Genomic DNA, 11210 nt, shown 5'->3' with positions numbered 1-11210 from the left:
AGGTCTGTGGAAAAAACCCTGATTATTAAAGTCACAAAAGATAGTTCTTTAAAGCAGTAAACATGAAAATGTTGATGAATAAAGACTTATGTGAACATGAAGACTCAATGGGAACCAGTGATGAGGAAATTTGCCTAGGACTCAGGAAAGTAGCACTTAGATACCTGCTCCGCTACTGAGAAGTTGCTGGCATACTTATTGCCTTTCTGCTGTCAGTATAATAGCATGAGACAGGGACAACAGCACTTCCCAGCCTTGTAGGACTATTTGGGTAAATTAATGAAAGACTCTGAGGTATGCAGGTGTCATGGTGACAGGGAAAGAAGAAAAAGAGAGAGAGAAAACATGAGAGAATCCTGGTGAGTATCTATTACAAACAAGCAAAAAAAAGCACTATTTTTTTATCCTCTTCTTAAATGCCTTATCCCAGAGGCACTACCACCATTGTTGATGGTCTTGGCCTTAGCCAGTGGTGGGTCTGTCTTGGAGCTGGCTGACACTGGCTCTGATGGATGTCAGGGGAGCTTCTGCTAGCTTCCACAGAGCCTCTCTGCTGCCAAAATATTGTAAGGCAAACCTATTGCATGCACAGACCAAATCCTGCAGCTGTGTCTTGGGAGGATATGACAGGAGGACAGGAAATCTAGGATGAATAAGGTTGACTGGGATGGGGGGGACAACCTCCAGACACTGTGGTATTGGGTGGGAGAGGACACAAATTAGAAGGCATAGGACTGAAGATAGGATTTGGACAGGTACTCAGACCATTTGGACAGGTACTCAGACTCAGAACTTATTTGTTCTTATTGCAAAATTCAGGACCACACTTCAAGTTTTGCTTGGGGAATTATTATTGCTGGCTCTTGAGATAGTTACCAAAGTGAAGATAATAATTATTATAATTTGTTTTTACAGTAAAATCAAAACTGAGCAATTCAGATCTATAGAAAAACCCTGTGAGACTCAGCTATCAGCCAGAAGAAGCAAGGAGCTCAGCTGCTGCTGGCTGGTAGGGAGGTGGTTTACTTCCCAAGAATTCACATAGTAGGAATTCACAAGACACTGCAGGTGCACAGAAATAGCCAAGATGAAATAATATAAATATGGGACCTGTGAGAGATAGGTCATAACCAACTGAAGTATCTAGTGTGGTGGTGTGTAACTCTTTTAGCCAATAAACTGTAGTCCTAACCCATATAAACTGTGTGCTTTGTGGAATAAAATGTCTTCACTATGAATCTCATAGATTGTGTGGAGTCCAATTCCTCCGCTGTTTATTTTTAGTTTAATAATTGACATCTGTTGTCAGTAAGAAAGGCATTTCTCTTTCATGCCCTCACACTCACTTATTTCAACTTTAGCAGTGATGATTTTCAGAGGTAGTAAGTGGTGAGAAGTGCAATACAGCTCTTTTCTAGAAGCTTTTTCTGAGACCTTAAGCAGCTTTCTGGCCTGTTGAATTCTGCTTCTTCACTGTCACCCTGTGAGGTTTGTCATGAGTTGCAGGGTGCTTAGCCCCTTCACAGCCTGTGCACAGTGCTCTCTCCTGACCTGAATTGTTTGATGAAGGATCAGCCACATTTACTAGTGCAATGCTGAGAAAAGCACAGGAAACGCTTCATCTCCGCTCTCGGCACCAGTGAAGGGGAGGGCAGGCTGATGGAGGAGGAGGAAAGGAGAAGCTGCAGCCAAAGGGGATGAGGGTCCTGGGCTCCATCCACGAATTAGTTTATTTGTCTGTTGGAGCTGTAGCTCAATAGGTGCATAGCAGACTTGAAGGCTCAAGGAGCATTCTGCCTCTGTAGCCATGAGGAGACACTTGAATTAATTTGTAGATGAAGGAATCAGAGCATGGGTTATTCAAAGGTCATGGTTTTCCAAGTCGAGTTTCTAAAGGTTTACATCCAAATCTGTTCTAAGTGAAGCAAGTAGAGCTGTTACACCTTGAGTCACCGCTGTGTGAAAAAATTATGGCAGAAACACATGCCTTAGAAAATCACAAGGAATGTATTTCCCTGTTAAGATATGTCTTAGGGAAAAAAACTTAAGCTTTTCTTCTAGAATATATTTACAAAATAGACAGACTTCTAGCTTTTTGGTATTTAAGACTCCTTAAAATTTATATATCAAGACAAAACCATAGAAAACCTGCATTTCTGGATGTTTTAAAATAGTTATAAATCCTAAATGTAAAATAGTGGGAAAATTTCCAATAGCAGCATATTCTATACTTTATACCTCTTGCAAACACTGTAACTGTGTATATATTTATCTTTCAAAACTGTAGTTAGGTGAAGAAAGGAAAACTGCTTTTTAGATAATTTTGAGGGTTTTAGTGTTTTTTTCTGAATTCAGTTTCATCCTCCAAGCTTTCCATGATGAATTTGGGCCTTAGACTTCTTGAAAGTAAACTGAACTTTTTCGTTGCTATCTCCAAGAAGGTCTTGATATTTCCTTTCGGTTTGTGTCTGACTCTAACTAAAATATGATTTTACACAGAGTCTTTTTGTCAGATATCCCCAGTCTTTAATCTAAATGGATCTGTGCATTCACAGTGAAGCTTCATTAAAGATCAGGCCAAGCAGTCTTTAAAAAGTACAGGGCTTCAGTGATAGACAGATGGTGGCTTTCATGATGTCAGGAAGTGTCAAATATTATGGTTGGCTGCAGAATGATGGCTACTTTCCAAACAGATTGAGAAACAGACAGAAAGAGCAAGAACACCATTTGTTGTATTTAGATACATTGTGAACAGAAGGAAGCAAGACAGAGCATACTTTTACACATCTTTTTTCCACTCCCTGTGGAAACAGTTTAGGATTTGTTATGTTATATTAGCCCTATCATTATGCAAAAACATGTAAAAGATAAAAATGCTGATATATGCATACATATATATAAATGTTTCCGTTCTGACTTTCTGTTGTTTTATTTGCATATCTGTAGATTTTTTTTAATATCGTAGACAGAAACATGTGATTTCACTTATTTATTTAAGGAACAAAGCTGTACTATTTAGATTACTTGCAAAAACACTATGGTGGTGGTGGTTGTTGGTGCTGCTGTTCCTCTTGTTGTTGTTATTGTTATTAACCTATATGCTCTTCTGAGCCTCTGTTTATGTTAGTGCTCATTTAAGTACTTAAATTTGGATCAATGCTTTAGTGTTGAATAGAGGTAGGTTTTGTTCAATATCTCCGCTCATGCTTCTGGAGTTGGTACAGTTTTGGTACTTCAAAATGGGACAGTTTTGAAACAGAATACGTGTAAACAGCTAAAGTAGCAAGGACTTTAACGTAAATACTCCAAGAAAGAGGTCATGCAGTGGTCTGTGACTAGATGAGAGACTTAAGCTGCACAGAGACTGAATGAGAAAGATTGCTCCTGTCTGGCTGACGGGGCAGGTTTTGTGCCTAAAAAATAAGAACCATAATTTTTTGCTAGAGTATTTTTTGGGTCCATGGAATCCAGTGTGAAGGATGCTCAAATCTGTATCTTTAATGCATTCTATTATATTTTGGGAGTCTACGTCAGGTCAGCATTTTGATAGAGCATACTGAAAGTTCCTGATGGCTGTCATTTTGAAAAGTATATATCCTATGTGGGTTTTATGTGCCTGGCCAATTGGACCGTCTGCTTAACACCTTGGTTAGGCTGGTCTGTCAGATGGCTAAGCAATGGTTGATTTAAAGCTAAAGGAAGGAAATGACCTTGTTCAGAAGGAGCAAAGAGGGAGAAAAGGCCTGTAGGAAAATGACATCTAAGAAGCTGGGAACTAGGACAGCTGCCCTGTGTGTGCTTTGATTATTTTATTTATTTATGAGTTTTCCATGATGTTATTCATTATCCTAGTGTAATCACTCCTTTCCTCTACACTACTCTCAAAGAAAATGTATTTGTTTCTCCAAACCAGCAAAAAACATTCTTATGTTTATAATTAAACCCCTGTAAAAATAATGACCATATTTGGGAATATTCTTTTATTCTTTTTGTTTGTTCTTCATTCAAAAGTGGACTAGCTAAATCCATGGAGCTATCATATTACAATAATTTTACACCTCCAAATTATATCAACATTTGCAACCAGCATAGCAATTACAGTCCACAAGGACCCTCCTTAACCAGAATCCTGTTGCTCTGTGGAAAGAAAGAAAATCTGTAGATTATTCTTGGCTTTCTAAAATGCAGTTTTTGATTAATGGTGCAAAATGAAGAGATAGATTTTCCGGTTTTTCTGCTTTTGCAAGATTTTCTATATGATTCAGCATTCTCCCCCTTAGAGTACTGGATATATTTATTTTTATCTTTTCCTTATTTTGGTATTTTTCTGTATTTTGTAAGGATGTTGTGACGACTGAAGGCATTTTTTATTTATTTCATTCTTTGTAAATAAATTTGAGTATCATGGAAAAAAACAAAAAATGCCCACAAGTAATCATTAAAGCTCTTAAATGAATTTTCTTTGCCCATAGTCACACAGAATCCATTCATATTTATTTCTCAGTGAAAGAACAATCAATTGAGTTTTACTTTAGCAGAAAGATGTACAAAAAGCAATAATGCAAATTTGTTTCCCATAAGCATTTATGAAAGACTGATTTAGAGAAGGAACACACAGCTCTGTGCATAGGAAGTAGTGTCATAGAGAACAAACATTTTGACCTGATTTACCAACCACAACTAAGTGATGCATCTTGACTTTCAAATATTTGAAATGAGTTTGCAGGGTAAAAATTCAGATGTATTTCTTGAGTACTTTTAAGTGAGAAAATTATGATCTGCTGATGGATATTCCATGAGAAGAAAAAGAGGCTAGTTTTTTCAAAGAAATTGCAGAGAATTACTCACTCAGCACTACTGGCAAATAGTAAACAAGTGGCACCAAGGTTTGAATTCAAACACTCAAGAAAGAAAGCAACTAGTAGCATCTTTTTTTTTCATCTGAAGTATAATAATGCAGAGGGTTAGCCCTTCTGCCAAGTTGCTTTTGCAGAAATGTGACTTCCACCTTCATTACTTTTACTCAAATTGCCTCAATTAAGAAACTAACTCTTTAGCCCTAACTTTGATCTTGTTCTCAGACTGAATGTGTCCAGGTTCATCTTCATGGGCTTGCTGATTTGCTGCTTGATTCAGGTCAGAATTCACGGTCTGCTTGTCAGTAGAATGTTCCTTCAAATGATTCCTGTCTAGGCGATAAAATTCTTTTGATTTGATAGTTTTCTTAATGTTTTTAGGAAATCAGAAAATTATGAAACCACCCTCCATATAGGGATAACAGAAACCGAGTGAGGGGGAACGGCTTCTCAGAGAACACACCAAACACAATGCAGAGGTGAAATCAAAAAGCCCTTATTAAAGGAAGGAGCCGACTTATAATGGATCATTTCAGGGAGGTCTGAGGAGAGGGCTTTGGAACTTGGATGCAATAGGGCAAAGGGAGGAACAAAGTGGTTAAAAACAACCTGAATAGCCAATGGGTAAACACCCATCAAGTGACAGGAGAATTGATCAATAGGGGCTCGGGGATCAGGACAGGATAAGCAGAAGAGACAGGTGCATTTCTGGTGAACTGCTGGCATTGCAGGGCAGGGATGGGCAAGGAAGAGACTACCACAGTTCAGACGTGCCAGTGGGTCCCAGATGCCGTGGCCCTGGTATGTCACACATGGCCACTGCTCCCGCTGCTTATGCCTCATGGTGCAGGTGCACCAGCGCACCCCGGCGATGCTGGAGAGGCCATGGTGCTGTTTTTGGGAGAAGGCAGCAGCAGCAGCTGGCTGTGACGGCAGCTGGAGTCAGGCGGCCCCACAGCAGAGCACATGGCCAGGCAAGATTGGCTCAGCCCGGCGGAAATGCCACAGGTGCTCTGCGATGCTGTGGTTCATTAGGAGGAACCACAGGGGAACACAATGGGGGAATGAATGTGGAGGGTGTAGAAACCATGCTGGGGGGGTGCAAATGCACCCAAACCCAAAACTGTACAGAGAGAATACATCAATCCCAAACTCCAGCAAGTTCGTGGTCCACAGAACTCGGTGTCCTCCAGCGCTGTCCCTCTTTGAGGTCTGTTTCACAACATATTCCCACACTGGGAGATATTTTCCATCCTTTTTTTTTTTTTTTTGTTACACTGTAGCATTACACAGCATAGAGCTAAAAAGTAATTTAAAAATCTCCTATTGTTGTTTGTTTGCTTGCATGATTTTTTTTTAGTCTACCGCACCTGGGAGATCTTGTGTAGAGCTCTTTTTTCTGTATCCAAAATCTCCTTCTTAGGAAGAATTCTGCTATGAACTGATTACTTTTGCCCTTTGGACTCTTTGCATTATGAGATTCAGGTTCTTACCTTACTTCAGAAGGGTTAGTATTGGGATGATTTGCTAGTGGCATCAATTCTAAATAAGTACAGCGGCAAGTTAATTGATAATACTAATAGATTTTGGTTGCCCCAGGAAGAACCATGATGCTTGGATTAGAAATTGGAAGACAGTTTAAAGGAATGACTTTGTCTCTAGTCAAGATATGCCTAGTCTCTTCTCTAAGAGAAATTCTGTCTCAAGCTGTGAGCTCAGTGCAATACAAGGCAGAAAAAGAGATGAACAAGCCTCTATAAAATGTAACCTACTAGTCGAAAAAAAAATTCAGCCACTGTCTGAAGGGGGGACTTCTTAGGGGTATTTGTGATAGTTTTGATCCAGGCCTTCCTTAGTAACCACTTGCAACTAAGGAAATGCCCATTTCCTAGGTATGCCACACTGTTTTTTCATGTAACAAGGGAATATATATAAGAGAGAGATAGGAAGTGGTTTTTCTTTCTTCTTCTGGTGAGGTTTGGGAACAGTTGGTCTCTGTGTTGGTCTCACTTATCAGAGCCTGAGGCTTGTTGCAGGGACTGCCATTATCTGCCACGCAGGAGATCAGAGAGAGTGATGGCCTTTCTCTTGAGGGAAGTTGGTGAGATTGTATTGTGCTAGTTTTTTTGTTGGCTTTCTTTTTTTTTTGGGAAGGGGGCATGGGTTTGATTGCACTTGTCTTTTCTGGTGTTTTGTCCCTCCTTTGTCCCTGTTTCTCCTTCCTTTTTCCCTTTTCTTTTTGGGAGCTCCCTGTTGTTTGTACAAATTGAATATGTAATTGTAAATGTCTGGACACATATATATATTCTGATATAATTCAGTTTTGTTCAGGCTTCTTTCAGGCTTTTGCTTTTTTGTGGTTTTTTTATGTGGGTTTTTTTTTCCCTTGCATAAAAGAGAGAGAGAGGGGCAGAGGGGGGCAGCTTGGCCTCGGCAAGGGACTCAGGCCAAACCGAGACAGTATTCTAGCTTCCTTGAGTTTTGTTCCTTTCTGAGGCATGTGGATTATCACAGGGCCTCTTTTAGCATGTCTTCTGCATTGTACTCCATTGTAATAGTTTGATCCATGGCTTTCTCAGTAACAATTGTATCTAAGGAAGTTACAAGTATTCCACATGTGTCTTCCACGTAGCGAGGGGAGGGGGAGGGGGGGGGGGTTGGTTTGGTTCCGCCTTTCTCTTCCTTGGCTGAGGAGCTGGTGGGATGTGGTTGGAGCCTGGTCCCTTGGGTTGTTCGTGGTTCTCCTGTCCTGGGTGAGATTGTTTCATATTTGTTCCCCTTCCTTGAGGTTTTTAATTGTGTTTGTTTTGATTCATTCGGTTTCTTTAGGTTGGGTTGGTGTCTTCCCTATTTTCCAGCTAATCAATCCCCTTTTCTTCCCTCCCCTCTCCCCTGGGGGTGGGATCCTATGTATTGTGTATACAGTGTGGTTTGTAAATGTTAGAAAATATAATTTATTCTTTTTATTCAGTTCAGTTTCTTTAGAGTGCGTTTCTTTTCAGTGGTTTTTTTTCCTTTCCTTTTCTGGGAAGGTTCTGGGAGGGAAAAGGGGGGCCAGTCCAGGGTTGGCAACAGCTAGGCCAAACCTGCGACATCCATACCTGGGAAAATATTCTCTTTTTCACAGGAAGAGGGGAATAAAGGATGCTCTATATCTAAAAGTCTTTCAAGCTGTACACTGTAGTCCCCATCTTATTGCTTGACTGGGTGGTGGATGTCTCCATCCATCCTGTGGTAGACATGTAGCTGGCTGTGTACCTAAGCATGTAATAGCTTCTGGTTGCATAACCTTCCAAGTATTCACTTTCAAAACAGAGTGGGGGTCATGGTGTAAAAAAGGTCCTCATTTTATGACCAGAAAGTCTAAGGAGCCTGTTTGTTTATGACCAGAAGGCCACTGTCACCAGGTTCTGGAAGCATATTGCTACCTAAATAAATTAGTTTTCTTATGGACAATTTGTGTTCTCCTATATATCAGCAAGGTCCTCTAGCCCTACAACATCCAAACTGGCTGTACATAAGATAACATTATAGAACAGAGGCAGGTACACTTGGAATCTCCTGCTTGTGCCCCTCCTGTATTTCCCTAGACACTGAATTCAGTCATTGTATTAAAGTTACTCCATGTACCAGGGAAAATCACTCCCTCCTTAGGCCTCTTCCCTTCCCATTGTGATGTAGAAGAAATTTTATAGCTTTAAGGCAGTAACAGAATACAAAATAAATAAATAAAAAAATAGCCAGTAAAGGGAAGGGGGAAGAAAAAAGTTACATATTGTAAATAAATGACTTTTGATATTTCATAGAATCTTCAATTTATATTTTTAATAGTTTCTATATTCCTTGTGGTGATGGAATACAAAAATAGAGAATAGCAGGAGATAACTTTGGTAAGTTTTATATTATTTAGAAATCATAGTCTTGATTTATTTACTAGAGAACAGTTGTAAAACTGAGTGATAAATACACTAAGAGAGTAGTGTACTTACTCCAAACTCTGTCTTGGTTTCTGAATGTGTTCAGTGTTGTCAGTAATAGCCTGGATAAAGGATGGGAGCATCATTTTGACCTTTGCTCATGGTACCATGATGTGTAGCAGTAAGTCTACTGAAGTACAGGGTTAGAAACCAAAGCAAATTTGACAAATGGAGAAGCTTGGAAAAGCAAACCAAGATCTTTTCCTAAAACCACTGTAAAGTATTGCCCTTGGGTAAAAATTATAAACTGTGCAAACAGAGGATTGTCTTGGGTTGAGCTGGCAAAATGCCAACTGCCCAACACAGTGTCAGAGCTTTCCTCCCCCTGCCGAGAAAAGGGAGGAAAGGAAAAAGGAAAAAACTCTCAAAGAAGGTTATGCTTAAACTATGTATATTTATACAGAAAAGAGAAAATTAAGAGAAACTACAATATAACTCACACTTACACAAGTTAGAAATAACAAGAAATAACTCCCCACTCCCCATCAAAAACAAATTCTATCACTCTAGATCCATAAGCACCCTAAAAGACACCCACCAAGAAACAGAAAGTATAGCAACAAAATGTTTCTACTTCCCTGAATTTAAACAAAAGGCAAGTAGTGGCAGCAGCAGCTTGGCCCAGACAGCAGGGCAACAGCTCGGTGTCTTGCCTCTACTTTGGCCATGATAGAACTGAGTGAACACCTCCCACTCCTGTATTCATATCTCAGGTTTGCATCATCTGGTATGAAATATTTCTTTGGTTACTTAGTCAGGTGATACCTGTCTCTCTTAATCTATATAGATTCTCTGAGCCTGCTAATTTAAGGCCTAGCTAACACTACTACAAGGATGAGGAATTTATTCAGTAACAGCTCAGAAAAAGATCTGGGAATGACACACTCAGTCTTAGTCAACAACATTCTTCTGCTGAAAAAGGAAAATAATGCACCAGGCTGTATGCTGAGTTGCCCCTGCTATGCAGGATATATGGAGTAAACTGTCCCTTTTGGCTGGAACGGACTGAGCTTCATCTCTTACCCATGTGCCCTAGGATTCAAATGAGATGGAATACAAACAAGTCCACACAAGCTGATTAGAAGTTCTTCAGTCTAGGAAGTCTAGGTAGAAGGGGATCATGGCAAAATTTTCTAATTCAGGGAAAATATAGTTCATCTTTAGGGAAGATTGGGCAAGAAGTAGGTTTAAATTTCAAGAAGAAAGACATCATTTAAATGGGTTTTTCTACATGTTCAGTAAGGATGATGAAATCCACAAAGGTTTCCTGGGGATGTGGTGGTAGTGGGTTAATGCTCACTCTTTGGAAATGATGAAGATACAAATGCTTTCTGTTCAAGGAAATGGAGGGCACCCTGTGATCTCCTGAGAGCTTCTCAGACCCTGCTTTTTTCTGAGTTGTGATTACTGTTTTGACCCAGCTCAAATATACCAAAATATGAATGAATGTTGCAGAGTTTCATTAAAAGGGAGTATCTGTATTAACAGATATTTAAGGTTGTTCAGTTTCATGTTATCTAATTACCAAAGAAATACATTGATTAAAGAAATTCACAGGTTTTCATTGTATCAGCTGCTTTTTCTGAGAGCTTATTTCCTTGCAGGAGTGGTCCCATGGTGTAAAGGAGAGCACTCTGGACTCTGAATCCCAAGGACCTGAGTTTGAGTCTCAGTAGGGACCCTCCCCTGGCAGTTAAATGCCTCCCTGCCATCCGATCCTGTCAGATCTTGGATGCCAAGCAGGGTCAGCCCCGGTTAGTACCAGGTGCTGTGACAGTCCCAAGGACTTCACTGTCACTGTCCAAGCTCACTCAGCCATGGCAAATGGACCTTAGGACTTAAACGGTGGGGCCAGTTCTGTGCACACTGTGCCTCACCTAAAAAATCCACTGCACAGGCTGGAAGGGCACTCCCATGTGGGAGGAGCCCTTCCCAAGTCTTCATTCGCAAAGTCTGGCTATACAAGTACATACAATTTCCTTGCAGCTACCAGGTTTGCACAAAATATAAATAAAATATAAACAAATGGCTCTCCATGAAGATGGTGCCATTCTTTATGGAAATGCAACAGTGAGAGGTTAAATTTATATTGCTCTGCAGCACGATTTTAATATCTTTCTGTCCTGGTTTAACCATAATCAAGTCTTCTGTTGAAAGAACTCTTGTAAGGAGCAATTAAACATTAGTACTTTAGCTCAACCCATATTAAATTATGTCTTGGAATTTAAGTATCTGGGAATCATCTTAAAACTCAGCTTGAATTGTAGGTGGTATTGTATCTGCAATTTATATTGAGGTATAAGGCAATCTGTTTCCATCTTGATTTAGTATTTATTGCTTAAAATGTTATTTTATTATTAAGTGTACTGTGCAATTC

This window comes from Pithys albifrons, chromosome 7 (genome assembly GCF_047495875.1).
Source record: "Pithys albifrons albifrons isolate INPA30051 chromosome 7, PitAlb_v1, whole genome shotgun sequence".
In the NCBI taxonomy this organism is placed as follows: Eukaryota; Metazoa; Chordata; class Aves; order Passeriformes; family Thamnophilidae; genus Pithys; species Pithys albifrons.
This window is presented reverse-complemented; position numbering follows the sequence as displayed.